Source organism: Salmo salar, unplaced genomic scaffold, assembly GCF_965601325.2.
Source record: "Salmo salar unplaced genomic scaffold, fSalSal1 ptg000293l, whole genome shotgun sequence".
NCBI classification, from domain to species: Eukaryota; Metazoa; Chordata; class Actinopteri; order Salmoniformes; family Salmonidae; genus Salmo; species Salmo salar.
Window position 1 is genome coordinate 1,832,501 of NW_027675346.1, and position 10,898 is coordinate 1,843,398.

Consider the following 10,898-nt stretch of genomic DNA (forward strand, 5'->3'; position numbering starts at 1 on the left):
ACAAGAATATTGTTGCTGAATGCAGCTTGTGTGTGCTTTGTGCTCCTTTGCCCTGTTCAAATGATGAAAGGAAATAAAGTTTGTATTTTATCCAACTACCTGTGGTAAAAAGTGATGGGAACAGTGTTTGTAATTTCTTCTACTTTTTCAGTGACACAAAGTTCAAGCTGCTTATCTAATTGGTGAAAATGCAATGTCTGTTTATCACCCTCACTTTGACTATATATGTTGTAGCAAGAGATTGTTTCTCGCTTACGGCCATACCAGCCTGGGTACGCCCGATCTCGTCTGATCTCGGAAGCTAAGCAGGGTCGGGCCTGGTTAGTACTTGGATGGGAGACCGCCTGGGAATACCAGGTGCTGTAAGCATTTTGTCCACGAGGGTGTGCTCTTGCACTATTTCATCAGCAACACTGCCTTGTATTAAGCATTTAATGATGAATTGACTAAATGTCTGTTTTATCAGACTCACTTTGACTATATATGTTGTAGCAAGAGATTGTTTCTCGCTTACGGCCATACCAGCCTGGGTACGCCCGATCTCGTCTGATCTCGGAAGCTAAGCAGGGTCGGGCCTGGTTAGTACTTGGATGGGAGACCGCCTGGGAATACCAGGTGCTGTAAGCATTTTGTCCACGAGGGTGTGCCCCTGCACTATTTCATCAGCAACACTGCTTTGTAGTAAGCATTTAATGATGAATTGACTAAATGCAGCTTCCTGCCTTTTTAATAGGATCAAATTTCCTTGTGTTTTCAATTAGCATCTGCCTTGTATTTATAAGACAAACAAGAATATTGTTGCTGAATGCAGCTTGTGTGTGCTTTGTGCTCCTTTGCCCTGTTCAAATGATGAAAGGAAATAAAGTTTGTATTTTATCCAACTACCTGTGCTAAAAAGTGATGGGAACAGTGTTTGTAATTTCTTCTACTTTTTCAGTGACACAAAGTTCAAGCTGCTTATCTAATTGGTGAAAATGCAATGTCTGTTTATCACACTCACTTTGACTATATATGTTGTAGCAAGAGATTGTTTCTCGCTTACGGCCATACCAGCCTGGGTACGCCCGATCTCGTCTGATCTCGGAAGCTAAGCAGGGTCGGGCCTGGTTAGTACTTGGATGGGAGACCGCCTGGGAATACCAGGTGCTGTAAGCATTTTGTCCACGTGGGTGTGCTCTTGCACTATTTCATCAGCAACACTGCCTTGTATTAAGCATTTAATGATGAATTGACTAAATGTCTGTTTTATCAGACTCACTTTGACTATATATGTTGTAGCAAGAGATTGTTTCTCGCTTACGGCCATACCAGCCTGGGTACGCCCGATCTCGTCTGATCTCGGAAGCTAAGCAGGGTCGGGCCTGGTTAGTACTTGGATGGGAGACCGCCTGGGAATACCAGGTGCTGTAAGCATTTTGTCCACGAGGGTGTGCCACTGCACTATTTCATCAGCAACACTGCCTTGTAGTAAGCATTTAATGATGAATTGACTAAATGCAGCTTCCTGCCTTTTTAATAGGATCAAATTTCCTTGTGTTTTCAATTAGCATCTGCCTTGTATTTATAAGACAAACAAGAATATTGTTGCTGAATGCAGCTTGTGTGTGCTTTGTGCTCCTTTGCCCTGTTCAAATGATGAAAGGAAATAAAGTTTGTATTTTATCCAACTACCTGTGCTAAAAAGTGATGGGAACAGTGTTTGTAATTTCTTCTACTTTTTCAGTGACACAAAGTTCAAGCTGCTTATCTAATTGGTGAAAATGCAATGTCTGTTTATCACACTCACTTTGACTATATATGTTGTAGCAAGAGATTGTTTCTCGCTTACGGCCATACCAGCCTGGGTACGCCCGATCTCGTCTGATCTCGGAAGCTAAGCAGGGTCGGGCCTGGTTAGTACTTGGATGGGAGACCGCCTGGGAATACCAGGTGCTGTAAGCATTTTGTCCACGAGGGTGTGCTCTTGCACTATTTCATCAGCAACACTGCCTTGTATTAAGCATTTAATGATGAATTGACTAAATGTCTGTTTTATCAGACTCACTTTGACTATATATGTTATAGCAAGAGATTGTTTCTCGCTTACGGCCATACCAGCCTGGGTACGCCCGATCTCGTCTGATCTCGGAAGCTAAGCAGGGTCGGGCCTGGTTAGTACTTGGATGGGAGACCGCCTGGGAATACCAGGTGCTGTAAGCATTTTGTCCACGAGGGTGTGCCCCTGCACTATTTCATCAGCAACACTGCCTTGTAGTAAGCATTTAATGATGAATTGACTAAATGCAGCTTCCTGCCTTTTTAATAGGATCAAATTTCCTTGTGTTTTCAATTAGCATCTGCCTTGTATTTATAAGACAAACAAGAATATTGTTGCTGAATGCAGCTTGTGTGTGCTTTGTGCTCCTTTGCCCTGTTCAAATGATGAAAGGAAATAAAGTTTGTATTTTATCCAACTACCTGTGCTAAAAAGTGATGGGAACAGTGTTTGTAATTTCTTCTACTTTTTCAGTGACACAAAGTTCAAGCTGCTTATCTAATTGGTGAAAATGCAATGTCTGTTTATCACACTCACTTTGACTATATATGTTGTAGCAAGAGATTGTTTCTCGCTTACGGCCATACCAGCCTGGGTACGCCCGATCTCGTCTGATCTCGGAAGCTAAGCAGGGTCGGGCCTGGTTAGTACTTGGATGGGAGACCGCCTGGGAATACCAGGTGCTGTAAGCATTTTGTCCACGAGGGTGTGCCCCTGCACTATTTCATCAGCAACACTGCTTTGTAGTAAGCATTTAATGATGAATTGACTAAATGCAGCTTCCTGCCTTTTTAATAGGATCAAATTTCCTTGTGTTTTCAATTAGCATCTGCCTTGTATTTATAAGACAAACAAGAATATTGTTGCTGAATGCAGCTTGTGTGTGCTTTGTGCTCCTTTGCCCTGTTCAAATGATGAAAGGAAATAAAGTTTGTATTTTATCCAACTACCTGTGCTAAAAAGTGATGGGAACAGTGTTTGTAATTTCTTCTACTTTTTCAGTGACACAAAGTTCAAGCTGCTTATCTAATTGGTGAAAATGCAATGTCTGTTTATCACACTCACTTTGACTATATATGTTGTAGCAAGAGATTGGTTCTCGCTTACGGCCATACCAGCCTGGGTACGCCCGATCTCGTCTGATCTCGGAAGCTAAGCAGGGTCAGGCCTGGTTAGTACTTGGATGGGAGACCGCCTGGGAATACCAGGTGCTGTAAGCATTTTGTCCACGAGGGTGTGCCCCTGCACTATTTCATCAGCAACACTGCCTTGTAGTAAGCATTTAATGATGAATTGACTAAATGCAGCTTCCTGCCTTTTTAATAGGATCAAATTTCCTTGTGTTTTCAATTAGCATCTGCCTTGTATTTATAAGACAAACAAGAATATTGTTGCTGAATGCAGCTTGTGTGTGCTTTGTGCTCCTTTGCCCTGTTCAAATGATGAAAGGAAATAAAGTTTGTATTTTATCCAACTACCTGTGCTAAAAAGTGATGGGAACAGTGTTTGTAATTTCTTCTACTTTTTCAGTGACACAAAGTTCAAGCTGCTTATCTAATTGGTGAAAATGCAATGTCTGTTTATCACACTCACTTTGACTATATATGTTGTAGCAAGAGATTGGTTCTCGCTTACGGCCATACCAGCCTGGGTACGCCCGATCTCGTCTGATCTCGGAAGCTAAGCAGGGTCAGGCCTGGTTAGTACTTGGATGGGAGACCGCCTGGGAATACCAGGTGCTGTAAGCATTTTGTCCACGAGGGTGTGCCCCTGCACTATTTCATCAGCAACACTGCCTTGTAGTAAGCATTTAATGATGAATTGACTAAATGCAGCTTCCTGCCTTTTTAATAGGATCAAATTTCCTTGTGTTTTCAATTAGCATCTGCCTTGTATTTATAAGACAAACAAGAATATTGTTGCTGAATGCAGCTTGTGTGTGCTTTGTGCTCCTTTGCCCTGTTCAAATGATGAAAGGAAATAAAGTTTGTATTTTATCCAACTACCTGTGGTAAAAAGTGATGGGAACAGTGTTTGTAATTTCTTCTACTTTTTCAGTGACACAAAGTTCAAGCTGCTTATCTAATTGGTGAAAATGCAATGTCTGTTTATCACCCTCACTTTGACTATATATGTTGTAGCAAGAGATTGTTTCTCGCTTACGGCCATACCAGCCTGGGTACGCCCGATCTCGTCTGATCTCGGAAGCTAAGCAGGGTCGGGCCTGGTTAGTACTTGGATGGGAGACCGCCTGGGAATACCAGGTGCTGTAAGCATTTTGTCCACGAGGGTGTGCTCTTGCACTATTTCATCAGCAACACTGCCTTGTATTAAGCATTTAATGATGAATTGACTAAATGTCTGTTTTATCAGACTCACTTTGACTATATATGTTGTAGCAAGAGATTGTTTCTCGCTTACGGCCATACCAGCCTGGGTACGCCCGATCTCGTCTGATCTCGGAAGCTAAGCAGGGTCGGGCCTGGTTAGTACTTGGATGGGAGACCGCCTGGGAATACCAGGTGCTGTAAGCATTTTGTCCACGAGGGTGTGCCCCTGCACTATTTCATCAGCAACACTGCTTTGTAGTAAGCATTTAATGATGAATTGACTAAATGCAGCTTCCTGCCTTTTTAATAGGATCAAATTTCCTTGTGTTTTCAATTAGCATCTGCCTTGTATTTATAAGACAAACAAGAATATTGTTGCTGAATGCAGCTTGTGTGTGCTTTGTGCTCCTTTGCCCTGTTCAAATGATGAAAGGAAATAAAGTTTGTATTTTATCCAACTACCTGTGCTAAAAAGTGATGGGAACAGTGTTTGTAATTTCTTCTACTTTTTCAGTGACACAAAGTTCAAGCTGCTTATCTAATTGGTGAAAATGCAATGTCTGTTTATCACACTCACTTTGACTATATATGTTGTAGCAAGAGATTGGTTCTCGCTTACGGCCATACCAGCCTGGGTACGCCCGATCTCGTCTGATCTCGGAAGCTAAGCAGGGTCAGCCCTGGTTAGTACTTGGATGGGAGACCGCCTGGGAATACCAGGTGCTGTAAGCATTTTGTCCACGAGGGTGTGCCCCTGCACTATTTCATCAGCAACACTGCCTTGTAGTAAGCATTTAATGATGAATTGACTAAATGCAGCTTCCTGCCTTTTTAATAGGATCAAATTTCCTTGTGTTTTCAATTAGCATCTGCCTTGTATTTATAAGACAAACAAGAATATTGTTGCTGAATGCAGCTTGTGTGTGCTTTGTGCTCCTTTGCCCTGTTCAAATGATGAAAGGAAATAAAGTTTGTATTTTATCCAACTACCTGTGGTAAAAAGTGATGGGAACAGTGTTTGTAATTTCTTCTACTTTTTCAGTGACACAAAGTTCAAGCTGCTTATCTAATTGGTGAAAATGCAATGTCTGTTTATCACACTCACTTTGACTATATATGTTGTAGCAAGAGATTGTTTCTCGCTTACGGCCATACCAGCCTGGGTACGCCCGATCTCGTCTGATCTCGGAAGCTAAGCAGGGTCGGGCCTGGTTAGTACTTGGATGGGAGACCGCCTGGGAATACCAGGTGCTGTAAGCATTTTGTCCACGAGGGTGTGCCCCTGCACTATTTCATCAGCAACACTGCTTTGTAGTAAGCATTTAATGATGAATTGACTAAATGCAGCTTCCTGCCTTTTTAATAGGATCAAATTTCCTTGTGTTTTCAATTAGCATCTGCCTTGTATTTATAAGACAAACAAGAATATTGTTGCTGAATGCAGCTTGTGTGTGCTTTGTGCTCCTTTGCCCTGTTCAAATGATGAAAGGAAATAAAGTTTGTATTTTATCCAACTACCTGTGCTAAAAAGTGATGGGAACAGTGTTTGTAATTTCTTCTACTTTTTCAGTGACACAAAGTTCAAGCTGCTTATCTAATTGGTGAAAATGCAATGTCTGTTTATCACACTCACTTTGACTATATATGTTGTAGCAAGAGATCGGTTCTCGCTTACGGCCATACCAGCCTGGGTACGCCCGATCTCGTCTGATCTCGGAAGCTAAGCAGGGTCAGGCCTGGTTAGTACTTGGATGGGAGACCGCCTGGGAATACCAGGTGCTGTAAGCATTTTGTCCACGAGGGTGTGCCCCTGCACTATTTCATCAGCAACACTGCCTTGTAGTAAGCATTTAATGATGAATTGACTAAATGCAGCTTCCTGCCTTTTTAATAGGATCAAATTTCCTTGTGTTTTCAATTAGCATCTGCCTTGTATTTATAAGACAAACAAGAATATTGTTGCTGAATGCAGCTTGTGTGTGCTTTGTGCTCCTTTGCCCTGTTCAAATGATGAAAGGAAATAAAGTTTGTATTTTATCCAACTACCTGTGCTAAAAAGTGATGGGAACAGTGTTTGTAATTTCTTCTACTTTTTCAGTGACACAAAGTTCAAGCTGCTTATCTAATTGGTGAAAATGCAATGTCTGTTTATCACACTCACTTTGACTATATATGTTGTAGCAAGAGATTGTTTCTCGCTTACGGCCATACCAGCCTGGGTACGCCCGATCTCGTCTGATCTCGGAAGCTAAGCAGGGTCGGGCCTGGTTAGTACTTGGATGGGAGACCGCCTGGGAATACCAGGTGCTGTAAGCATTTTGTCCACGAGGGTGTGCCCCTGCACTATTTCATCAGCAACACTGCCTTGTAGTAAGCATTTAATGATGAATTGACTAAATGCAGCTTCCTGCCTTTTTAATAGGATCAAATTTCCTTGTGTTTTCAATTAGCATCTGCCTTGTATTTATAAGACAAACAAGAATATTGTTGCTGAATGCAGCTTGTGTGTGCTTTGTGCTCCTTTGCCCTGTTCAAATGATGAAAGGAAATAAAGTTTGTATTTTATCCAACTACCTGTGGTAAAAAGTGATGGGAACAGTGTTTGTAATTTCTTCTACTTTTTCAGTGACACAAAGTTCAAGCTGCTTATCTAATTGGTGAAAATGCAATGTCTGTTTATCACACTCACTTTGACTATATATGTTGTAGCAAGAGATTGTTTCTCGCTTACGGCCATACCAGCCTGGGTACGCCCGATCTCGTCTGATCTCGGAAGCTAAGCAGGGTCGGGCCTGGTTAGTACTTGAATGGGAGACCGCCTGGGAATACCAGGTGCTGTAAGCATTTTGTCCACGAGGGTGTGCTCTTGCACTATTTCATCAGCAACACTGCCTTGTATTAAGCATTTAATGATGAATTGACTAAATGTCTGTTTTATCAGACTCACTTTGACTATATATGTTGTAGCAAGAGATTGTTTCTCGCTTACGGCCATACCAGCCTGGGTACGCCCGATCTCGTCTGATCTCGGAAGCTAAGCAGGGTCCGGCCTGGTTAGTACTTGGATGGGAGACCGCCTGGGAATACCAGGTGCTGTAAGCATTTTGTCCACGAGGGTGTGCCCCTGCACTATTTCATCAGCAACACTGCTTTGTTGTAAGCATTTAATGATGAATTGACTAAATGCAGCTTCCTGCCTTTTTAATAGGATCAAATTTCCTTGTGTTTTCAATTAGCATCTGCCTTGTATTTATAAGACAAACAAGAATATTGTTGCTGAATGCAGCTTGTGTGTGCTTTGTGCTCCTTTGCCCTGTTCAAATGATGAAAGGAAATAAAGTTTGTATTTTATCCAACTACCTGTGCTAAAAAGTGATGGGAACAGTGTTTGTAATTTCTTCTACTTTTTCAGTGACACAAAGTTCAAGCTGCTTATCTAATTGGTGAAAATGCAATGTCTGTTTATCACACTCACTTTGACTATATATGTTGTAGCAAGAGATTGTTTCTCGCTTACGGCCATACCAGCCTGGGTACGCCCGATCTCGTCTGATCTCGGAAGCTAAGCAGGGTCGGGCCTGGTTAGTACTTGGATGGGAGACCGCCTGGGAATACCAGGTGCTGTAAGCATTTTGTCCACGAGGGTGTGCCCCTGCACTATTTCATCAGCAACACTGCCTTGTAGTAAGCATTTAAGGATGAATTGACTAAATGCAGCTTCCTGCCTTTTTAATAGGATCAAATTTCCTTGTGTTTTCAATTAGCATCTGCCTTGTATTTATAAGACAAACAAGAATATTGTTGCTGAATGCAGCTTGTGTGTGCTTTGTGCTCCTTTGCCCTGTTCAAATGATGAAAGGAAATAAAGTTTGTATTTTATCCAACTACCTGTGCTAAAAAGTGATGGGAACAGTGTTTGTAATTTCTTCTACTTTTTCAGTGACACAAAGTTCAAGCTGCTTATCTAATTGGTGAAAATGCAATGTCTGTTTATCACACTCACTTTGACTATATATGTTGTAGCAAGAGATTGTTTCTCGCTTACGGCCATACCAGCCTGGGTACGCCCGATCTCGTCTGATCTCGGAAGCTAAGCAGGGTCGGGCCTGGTTAGTACTTGGATGGGAGACCGCCTGGGAATACCAGGTGCTGTAAGCATTTTGTCCACGAGGGTGTGCCCCTGCACTATTTCATCAGCAACACTGCCTTGTAGTAAGCATTTAATGATGAATTGACTAAATGCAGCTTCCTGCCTTTTTAATAGGATCAAATTTCCTTGTGTTTTCAATTAGCATCTGCCTTGTATTTATAAGACAAACAAGAATATTGTTGCTGAATGCAGCTTGTGTGTGCTTTGTGCTCCTTTGCCCTGTTCAAATGATGAAAGGAAATAAAGTTTGTATTTTATCCAACTACCTGTGGTAAAAAGTGATGGGAACAGTGTTTGTAATTTCTTCTACTTTTTCAGTGACACAAAGTTCAAGCTGCTTATCTAATTGGTGAAAATGCAATGTCTGTTTATCACACTCACTTTGACTATATATGTTGTAGCAAGAGATTGTTTCTCGCTTACGGCCATACCAGCCTGGGTACGCCCGATCTCGTCTGATCTCGGAAGCTAAGCAGGGTCGGGCCTGGTTAGTACTTGAATGGGAGACCGCCTGGGAATACCAGGTGCTGTAAGCATTTTGTCCACGAGGGTGTGCTCTTGCACTATTTCATCAGCAACACTGCCTTGTATTAAGCATTTAATGATGAATTGACTAAATGTCTGTTTTATCAGACTCACTTTGACTATATATGTTGTAGCAAGAGATTGTTTCTCGCTTACGGCCATACCAGCCTGGGTACGCCCGATCTCGTCTGATCTCGGAAGCTAAGCAGGGTCCGGCCTGGTTAGTACTTGGATGGGAGACCGCCTGGGAATACCAGGTGCTGTAAGCATTTTGTCCACGAGGGTGTGCCCCTGCACTATTTCATCAGCAACACTGCTTTGTTGTAAGCATTTAATGATGAATTGACTAAATGCAGCTTCCTGCCTTTTTAATAGGATCAAATTTCCTTGTGTTTTCAATTAGCATCTGCCTTGTATTTATAAGACAAACAAGAATATTGTTGCTGAATGCAGCTTGTGTGTGCTTTGTGCTCCTTTGCCCTGTTCAAATGATGAAAGGAAATAAAGTTTGTATTTTATCCAACTACCTGTGCTAAAAAGTGATGGGAACAGTGTTTGTAATTTCTTCTACTTTTTCAGTGACACAAAGTTCAAGCTGCTTATCTAATTGGTGAAAATGCAATGTCTGTTTATCACACTCACTTTGACTATATATGTTGTAGCAAGAGATTGTTTCTCGCTTACGGCCATACCAGCCTGGGTACGCCCGATCTCGTCTGATCTCGGAAGCTAAGCAGGGTCGGGCCTGGTTAGTACTTGGATGGGAGACCGCCTGGGAATACCAGGTGCTGTAAGCATTTTGTCCACGAGGGTGTGCCCCTGCACTATTTCATCAGCAACACTGCCTTGTAGTAAGCATTTAAGGATGAATTGACTAAATGCAGCTTCCTGCCTTTTTAATAGGATCAAATTTCCTTGTGTTTTCAATTAGCATCTGCCTTGTATTTATAAGACAAACAAGAATATTGTTGCTGAATGCAGCTTGTGTGTGCTTTGTGCTCCTTTGCCCTGTTCAAATGATGAAAGGAAATAAAGTTTGTATTTTATCCAACTACCTGTGCTAAAAAGTGATGGGAACAGTGTTTGTAATTTCTTCTACTTTTTCAGTGACACAAAGTTCAAGCTGCTTATCTAATTGGTGAAAATGCAATGTCTGTTTATCACACTCACTTTGACTATATATGTTGTAGCAAGAGATTGTTTCTCGCTTACGGCCATACCAGCCTGGGTACGCCCGATCTCGTCTGATCTCGGAAGCTAAGCAGGGTCGGGCCTGGTTAGTACTTGGATGGGAGACCGCCTGGGAATACCAGGTGCTGTAAGCATTTTGTCCACGAGGGTGTGCCCCTGCACTATTTCATCAGCAACACTGCCTTGTAGTAAGCATTTAATGATGAATTGACTAAATGCAGCTTCCTGCCTTTTTAATAGGATCAAATTTCCTTGTGTTTTCAATTAGCATCTGCCTTGTATTTATAAGACAAACAAGAATATTGTTGCTGAATGCAGCTTGTGTGTGCTTTGTGCTCCTTTGCCCTGTTCAAATGATGAAAGGAAATAAAGTTTGTATTTTATCCAACTACCTGTGGTAAAAAGTGATGGGAACAGTGTTTGTAATTTCTTCTACTTTTTCAGTGACACAAAGTTCAAGCTGCTTATCTAATTGGTGAAAATGCAATGTCTGTTTATCACACTCACTTTGACTATATATGTTGTAGCAAGAGATTGTTTCTCGCTTACGGCCATACCAGCCTGGGTACGCCCGATCTCGTCTGATCTCGGAAGCTAAGCAGGGTCGGGCCTGGTTAGTACTTGGATGGGAGACCGCCTGGGAATACCAGGTGCTGTAAGCATTTTG

General features: G+C 42.0%; 24 non-coding genes across 24 annotated transcripts; all 24 read left to right on the forward strand.

Annotated features, from left to right (window-relative positions):
• Positions 1–250: 250 nt before the first annotated feature.
• On the forward strand, positions 251–369 carry LOC145873105 (5S ribosomal RNA). The gene has a single exon (XR_014388737.1). It is a non-coding gene; the product is annotated as a 5S ribosomal RNA (ribosomal RNA).
• Positions 370–508: 139 nt separating this feature from the next.
• On the forward strand, positions 509–627 carry LOC145873106 (5S ribosomal RNA). Its single transcript, XR_014388738.1, has one exon. It is a non-coding gene; the product is annotated as a 5S ribosomal RNA (ribosomal RNA).
• Positions 628–1,036: 409 nt separating this feature from the next.
• Positions 1,037–1,155, forward strand: LOC145873107 (5S ribosomal RNA). The gene has a single exon (XR_014388739.1). It is a non-coding gene; the product is annotated as a 5S ribosomal RNA (ribosomal RNA).
• Positions 1,156–1,294: 139 nt separating this feature from the next.
• LOC145873108 (5S ribosomal RNA) lies at positions 1,295–1,413 on the forward strand. Its single transcript, XR_014388740.1, has one exon. It is a non-coding gene; the product is annotated as a 5S ribosomal RNA (ribosomal RNA).
• Positions 1,414–1,822: 409 nt separating this feature from the next.
• On the forward strand, positions 1,823–1,941 carry LOC145873109 (5S ribosomal RNA). The gene has a single exon (XR_014388741.1). It is a non-coding gene; the product is annotated as a 5S ribosomal RNA (ribosomal RNA).
• A 139-nt stretch (positions 1,942–2,080) lies between these two features.
• On the forward strand, positions 2,081–2,199 carry LOC145873110 (5S ribosomal RNA). Its single transcript, XR_014388742.1, has one exon. It is a non-coding gene; the product is annotated as a 5S ribosomal RNA (ribosomal RNA).
• Positions 2,200–2,608: 409 nt separating this feature from the next.
• Positions 2,609–2,727, forward strand: LOC145873111 (5S ribosomal RNA). The gene has a single exon (XR_014388743.1). It is a non-coding gene; the product is annotated as a 5S ribosomal RNA (ribosomal RNA).
• A 409-nt stretch (positions 2,728–3,136) lies between these two features.
• Positions 3,137–3,255, forward strand: LOC145868458 (5S ribosomal RNA). Its single transcript, XR_014384454.1, has one exon. It is a non-coding gene; the product is annotated as a 5S ribosomal RNA (ribosomal RNA).
• Positions 3,256–3,664: 409 nt separating this feature from the next.
• On the forward strand, positions 3,665–3,783 carry LOC145868459 (5S ribosomal RNA). Its single transcript, XR_014384455.1, has one exon. It is a non-coding gene; the product is annotated as a 5S ribosomal RNA (ribosomal RNA).
• A 409-nt stretch (positions 3,784–4,192) lies between these two features.
• Positions 4,193–4,311, forward strand: LOC145873112 (5S ribosomal RNA). The gene has a single exon (XR_014388744.1). It is a non-coding gene; the product is annotated as a 5S ribosomal RNA (ribosomal RNA).
• Positions 4,312–4,450: 139 nt separating this feature from the next.
• On the forward strand, positions 4,451–4,569 carry LOC145873114 (5S ribosomal RNA). The gene has a single exon (XR_014388746.1). It is a non-coding gene; the product is annotated as a 5S ribosomal RNA (ribosomal RNA).
• A 409-nt stretch (positions 4,570–4,978) lies between these two features.
• On the forward strand, positions 4,979–5,097 carry LOC145870127 (5S ribosomal RNA). The gene has a single exon (XR_014386123.1). It is a non-coding gene; the product is annotated as a 5S ribosomal RNA (ribosomal RNA).
• Positions 5,098–5,506: 409 nt separating this feature from the next.
• On the forward strand, positions 5,507–5,625 carry LOC145873115 (5S ribosomal RNA). Its single transcript, XR_014388747.1, has one exon. It is a non-coding gene; the product is annotated as a 5S ribosomal RNA (ribosomal RNA).
• A 409-nt stretch (positions 5,626–6,034) lies between these two features.
• LOC145868460 (5S ribosomal RNA) lies at positions 6,035–6,153 on the forward strand. The gene has a single exon (XR_014384456.1). It is a non-coding gene; the product is annotated as a 5S ribosomal RNA (ribosomal RNA).
• A 409-nt stretch (positions 6,154–6,562) lies between these two features.
• Positions 6,563–6,681, forward strand: LOC145873116 (5S ribosomal RNA). The gene has a single exon (XR_014388748.1). It is a non-coding gene; the product is annotated as a 5S ribosomal RNA (ribosomal RNA).
• A 409-nt stretch (positions 6,682–7,090) lies between these two features.
• Positions 7,091–7,209, forward strand: LOC145875054 (5S ribosomal RNA). Its single transcript, XR_014390688.1, has one exon. It is a non-coding gene; the product is annotated as a 5S ribosomal RNA (ribosomal RNA).
• Positions 7,210–7,348: 139 nt separating this feature from the next.
• Positions 7,349–7,467, forward strand: LOC145869402 (5S ribosomal RNA). Its single transcript, XR_014385398.1, has one exon. It is a non-coding gene; the product is annotated as a 5S ribosomal RNA (ribosomal RNA).
• Positions 7,468–7,876: 409 nt separating this feature from the next.
• On the forward strand, positions 7,877–7,995 carry LOC145873117 (5S ribosomal RNA). The gene has a single exon (XR_014388749.1). It is a non-coding gene; the product is annotated as a 5S ribosomal RNA (ribosomal RNA).
• A 409-nt stretch (positions 7,996–8,404) lies between these two features.
• On the forward strand, positions 8,405–8,523 carry LOC145873118 (5S ribosomal RNA). The gene has a single exon (XR_014388750.1). It is a non-coding gene; the product is annotated as a 5S ribosomal RNA (ribosomal RNA).
• Positions 8,524–8,932: 409 nt separating this feature from the next.
• Positions 8,933–9,051, forward strand: LOC145875055 (5S ribosomal RNA). Its single transcript, XR_014390689.1, has one exon. It is a non-coding gene; the product is annotated as a 5S ribosomal RNA (ribosomal RNA).
• Positions 9,052–9,190: 139 nt separating this feature from the next.
• On the forward strand, positions 9,191–9,309 carry LOC145869403 (5S ribosomal RNA). Its single transcript, XR_014385399.1, has one exon. It is a non-coding gene; the product is annotated as a 5S ribosomal RNA (ribosomal RNA).
• A 409-nt stretch (positions 9,310–9,718) lies between these two features.
• LOC145873119 (5S ribosomal RNA) lies at positions 9,719–9,837 on the forward strand. The gene has a single exon (XR_014388751.1). It is a non-coding gene; the product is annotated as a 5S ribosomal RNA (ribosomal RNA).
• A 409-nt stretch (positions 9,838–10,246) lies between these two features.
• On the forward strand, positions 10,247–10,365 carry LOC145873120 (5S ribosomal RNA). Its single transcript, XR_014388752.1, has one exon. It is a non-coding gene; the product is annotated as a 5S ribosomal RNA (ribosomal RNA).
• A 409-nt stretch (positions 10,366–10,774) lies between these two features.
• LOC145873121 (5S ribosomal RNA) lies at positions 10,775–10,893 on the forward strand. Its single transcript, XR_014388753.1, has one exon. It is a non-coding gene; the product is annotated as a 5S ribosomal RNA (ribosomal RNA).
• The last annotated feature ends 5 nt before the right edge of the window (positions 10,894–10,898 follow it).